Source organism: Macaca fascicularis, chromosome 4, assembly GCF_037993035.2.
Source record: "Macaca fascicularis isolate 582-1 chromosome 4, T2T-MFA8v1.1".
Lineage (NCBI taxonomy): Eukaryota > Metazoa > Chordata > Mammalia > Primates > Cercopithecidae > Macaca > Macaca fascicularis.
In genome coordinates, this window is record NC_088378.1 from 170,116,635 (window position 1) to 170,121,980 (window position 5,346).

Genomic DNA, 5,346 nt, shown 5'->3' on the forward strand with positions numbered 1-5,346 from the left:
TAATCTGTAGACAAAAGTTTGGATGAATTTTTTTATCCTTACAAAAGTGTTCTCTAACCTTTTAGTCATTTAGATACTTTTATAGAATCAAGGGCAATTATGTTACCATTATTCTTGAATTTCACGAGTATACAATTATACACTTGGGACAGAAAACTATACCTTAAAGAAAAGAATAAATGAAAGAGTGAAGTTTGAGTTCACTTTTCTGTGTCAATTTTGGAGACTTTCTGGAAGGACAGGCCAGCCATTAGGCCGGTAATCGTGTCTATTCTGGCCGTTTCATCTGGCCATGCATACAAGTTCAAGTTCAATTTTTGGCAAACTTGAAAACACGGTAACTTTATGCATGTTTCTAGTAAAATATCCCCTTTCTTTTTTTTTTTCTTTTTTGAGTCGGAGTCTCACTCTGTCACCCAGGCTGGAGTGCAGTGGTGCTGTAGCAGGACAAGCCGTAGACAAAACTCCTCAGACACCGAATTAAAGAAGGAAGAGGTTTTTTATTCGGCCGGGAGCGTCGGCAGACTCACATCTTAATAACTGAGCTCCCCGAAAAAGAAATGCTTGGCCTTTTTAAAGGCTTACAACTTTAAGGGGTCCACGTGAAAGGGTCGTGATAAATCGAGCAAGCGTGGGAAACGTGACTGGGGGCTACATGCATCAGCTAACAGAACAGAAAGTTTTACAATGCTTTTTTCATACAGGGTCTGGAATTTACAGATAACACAAGTAGTTTAGGCCAGGGGTTGATGTTATTATTATTACTTTGTTTAACTCCTAGGGCCGGGTGGTGGTGCCAAGGTTGTCTGGCTACTTATCTTACTTTTGTTTCTTTCTCTCTTTCCTCCTGTCTTGTGAACTAGGCAAGGTAGGGGGAGGAGGCAGCAGAAGTAGTAGTGGTCTCCTTCCTTAGTGCGACCTTAGCTCACTGCAACCTCCACCTCCCAGGTTCAAGTGATTCTTGTGCCTCAGCCTCCTAAGTAGTAGCTGGGATTACAGGCCTGTGCCACCACGCCCGGCTCATTTTTGCATTGTTTTTGTAGAGACAGGGTTTCACCATATTAGCCAGGCTGGTCTCAAACTCCTTGTCTGAAGTGATCTACCCACCTTGGCCTCCCAAGGTGCTGGGATTACAGGAGTGGGCCACTGTGCCCAGCCAGTTTCTCCTTTCTTAATTAAAACCCAGAACCTCCTAATTTAGCTCTTACAATATACCCTGCTGGTGGTCAAGGGCAGCTGGGGACTTAGCTTCTCAGGCCCTCCCATGCCCGCCCCCAGCCCCTGTCTCTGCGCACAGGGCAGCCAGATGCACACTCATGTGACTTTGCTAAAAGGTGAGGGGCCACAAAGGGAAATTAAAGTTGAAAGGAAGTGCTATGGCTTCTCAGTGAACTTGGAGGTCATTTAAAATATCCTTTTTAGAAATAACACTTCCTCTCCCCCTTATTCTTAGAGGAAACAGATAAGCGCTCAGCAGAAATCTGATTAAAGAACAACCTGCGATTTTTTTTCTGAAAACATAGTCAGAGCTTGCGTTTGTTTCAGTATACGAACCCTGTCACGGGTGAGCAGCACCTTTCAGGGCCATTGGTGCTGGGGTAAAAGAATTTCCCAAGACAGTTGTAGGTAAAGAAAGGCAGATTTATTAGAGAAAGTGGGATATACATCGCAAGGTCAAAATGAGCAGAATCAGCAGGAGAGGAGCTGAGTGCAGGGAACAAAGGCTTGCTGAGGGTTTTAGAGGATGGTTCTCGGGCTGACTGATAACACCAAGGCAGTAGGCAGCTTGCTTGCATTCTTCTGTCAGCAGAGGTGTTTGATGATAAGTTGAAGTGCTTGATGATAAGCAGGACGTTTGTGAGTTATGTACATTATTTGCACAGGAGGACCGTATGTCCTGGGCCAGAAAGAAAAGCAAACCTACAGCTTATCTGCTTTCTCTCTTTGCTTTCCCCTGGTCCTGCCAGCCTGACTCCTTTTTCCTTATTAGGACTCCACAAACCCTACATGGCATCTACACAGTAGTTACCAGTTATTGAAGGTTTCACTTTCCAGTGTTTCAGTTACCCATGGTCCAAAAATAGGTGAGTACAGTTCTGTGTGTGTGTGAGAGAGAGAAGGAGAGAGAGATCATATTTACATAACTTCTTTTTTTGAGACGGAGTTTTGCTCTTGTCTCCCAGGCTGGAGTGCAGTGTGATCTCGGCTCACTGCAACTTCCGCCTCCCTGGTTCAAGCGATTCTCCTGCCTCAGCCTCCTGAGTAGCTAGGATTATAGGGGTGCACCGCCATGCCCGGCTAATTTTTGTATTTTTACTAGAGATGGGGTTTTAACATGTTGGCCAGGTGGTCTCGAACTCCTGACCTCAAGTGATCTGCCTGTCTCAGCCTCCCAAAGTGCTAGGATTACAGGTGTGAGCCACTGCGCCTGGCCCATATTTACATAACTTTTATTACAGCATGTTATTGTAAACCAAAAATAAAATACTTTTTTTTTTTTTTTTGAGATACAGTTTCACTCTTGTTGCCCAGGCTGCAGTGCAATGGCCCTGGGTTCAAGCGATTCCCTGCCTTAACCTCCTGAGTAGCTGGGATTACAGGCATGCACCACCACGCATGCCTGTATTTTGTGTTTTTAGTATAATTTTGTGTTTTTAGTAGAGACAGGGTTTCTCCATGTTGGTCAGGCTGGTCTTGAACTCCCAACCTCAGGTGATCCGCCCGCCTCGGCCTCCCAAAGTGTTGGGATTACAGGCGTGAGCCACTGTGCCTGGCCCAAAAATAAAATTCTAAGTGTCCCAACCAAACGGACCCCTCCTCTCAGCCAAAGGCATTCTAAAGTAAACCTGAAACACTAGTTCAGGCCGCGATGTGAAATAGGGAGGAGAGGCTCAGACATGCCTCGTTCTACCTTCCTCCCTTTGGAATTCAGGCACAGCTGACCAGCAATTACATTAAAACAGACCTTAACACTGACAAAACAGACTCTATCTAGCAATAAGCTACCAACATAACAGACAATAGGCCCTGAAAGAAATTGAAGTATTTTACCCCCAAATATATTTCTTTGACATATTTTGAAATGGCCCTGCAAAGCTGCATCTCGTGGGGAAAATCTACATTTTGTAGAGAATCTCCTTCCCTTTCTGGGTCTTTCTCCTGATCCAGGAGAGTCTGATAAGAGACATTTACAATAGATACCCTCTGAAGCCTGGAGGCTTCATCTGCAGAATAAGACCCTTGGTCTCCACAACACCTTATCTTAACCCACACACTCCCTTCTACTGATTTCAAGTCTTTAGATAAACTTTCAACCAATTGCCAGCCAGAAAATCTTGGAATCCACCTATGACCTGGAAGCCTCCCCCCGACCACCACCACCTTGGGCACATGTTCTCAGAATCTTCTTGGGCTGTGTCACAGGCCATGGTCACCCACATTTGGCTCAGAACAAATCTCTTCAAATACTTTACAGAGTTTGACCGTATTTCAATTTTATTGCATATATTATATTGCATATGAGTTTAACTCATATTTTATTATGAGTTGTTAATCTCTTACCGTGCCTAATGTATAAACTTTATCATATATATGTATAGGGAAAAAAACACTGTATATATAGGATTTAGTACTCTCCATGGTTTCAGTCATCCACTGGAGATCTCTGAACATGTCCTTTGCAGATAAGGGGGGAACTGCTGTGTACTTCCATATAATGTGCTGCATGTGAAGTGTAGCCAAAATGGGAAATCTGAAAATGAAAGGGGAAAATGAACACAATTAAGGTTTTATTTATTTACTTTTAGAGATGGGGTCTTGTTATGTTGCCCAGGCTGGCCTCAAATTCCTGGGCTCCAGCAATCTTCCCACCTCAGCCTCCCAAGTAGCTGGGACTACTGGCATGTGCCACCACGCCCAACTTGGGTGGTTTTATTTTTTTTAATTTATTTATTATAAATCATGTTGGCTATAATTAAAAACAACACATTATATACTTGAAAATGACTAAGAGATTTGAAGTGTTCTTGTTAACGACGTGTGTCTGCAGCTATCTGGAGGAACTCGGGAGTGGCGACTTTGCAGCAATCTTGGTCCTTTGTACTTCTGAAGGAAATAACTCAAATGAGAGACAGACAAGGGTTAAAGCACAAGGGAACGTTTATTTTAAGCAATGTGAGAGTTTATTGGAGAAAGTAGGCTTGGAAGAGGGTCAAGCAGGAGATCTGAAAAATCAGGTGCTTCTTCCGCTTCAATTTTTTTTTTTTTTGGACGGAGTCTCACTCTGTCGCCCAGGTTGGAGTGCAGTGGTGCAATCTTGGCTGACTGCAACCTTTGCTTCCAGGGTTCAAGCGATTCTCCTGCCTCAGCCTCCTGAGTAACTGGGACTACAGGAACATGCCACCTCGCCCGGCTAATTTTTTTGTATTTTTAGTAAAGACAGGGTTTCACCGTGTTAACCAGGATGGTCTTGATCTCCTGACCTCCTGATCCACCCACCTCGACCTCCCAAAGTGCTGGGATTACAGGCGTAAGCCACCACCCCGGCCTGCTTAGATTTTTATACCCCTTACCCTTTTCCAGGCTCTCTGTCTCTGCTTTTCGTTCTCCCCCTGGGCGGGCTGTCGCTCAGTTACTGCATGCCCAGTAGCCCTGCCAGTAGGCGCAGGATGCTTGGGAAGAGACGCAGGCGCAGTAGAGTTACTGAAGTCGTGCGCATGCCCATTAGACGCAATTCTCCCTTACTGGTCGAGCGCCCCTAGAGGAAAGTCATATACCGGGTAAAAGTCACCCTTTGCTATTACTGCACATGCTCAAAACCGTGTCTGGGACTGTGGCTTGCTCACTCCAGGTGTCTTCTGTCTGTTGCAAGACTCCTGTTATTCCCAGCGCCAGTCATGGGCCACTTATTACCCTAGAGAGATAGTTTTATGCCCTTCTGTCCCCGTCCCAATGAGAACCAGACAGCTCTGGGGTCCCTCCTTGTCCTGCTCATTATTTCGGAGGGACAGATTTATAATTGTCAGACCGTGGCTTGACAAATGTCCAACATTCTTGGGGACCCTCGCGTGCCCTGCTCACGTCTAACCGCCTACTCTGACATTGTCATCACACACACAAAAATGCAGATGAGGTAACGCATATGTGAATTAGCTTGTTGTAGCCATTCCACTGATATGGAAGGATGTGCTCCCTTTAAATGACATGGAGGGGGGAAAGGGCGTGGTCCCTGGCTAGGGCTCCAACCCTGGGCCTGTGCCCATGGACCTAGTTGAGGACAGGCATTTTGTTTTCCTACCCAAATGTTGCATTTCTCAAGACCACCCTGGCCTGCCACGCCCCTACCGT

At 45.3% G+C, this 5,346-nt stretch overlaps 1 long non-coding RNA gene across 1 annotated transcript; it reads right to left on the reverse strand.

Annotated features, from left to right (window-relative positions):
• Positions 1-915: 915 nt before the first annotated feature.
• LOC101866160 (uncharacterized) lies at positions 916-4,632 on the reverse strand. Its single transcript, NR_145680.1, is given in 3 exon segments — positions 916-1,897; positions 3,562-3,751; positions 4,572-4,632. It is a non-coding gene; the product is annotated as an uncharacterized lncRNA (long non-coding RNA).
• Between the last annotated feature and the right edge of the window lie 714 nt (positions 4,633-5,346).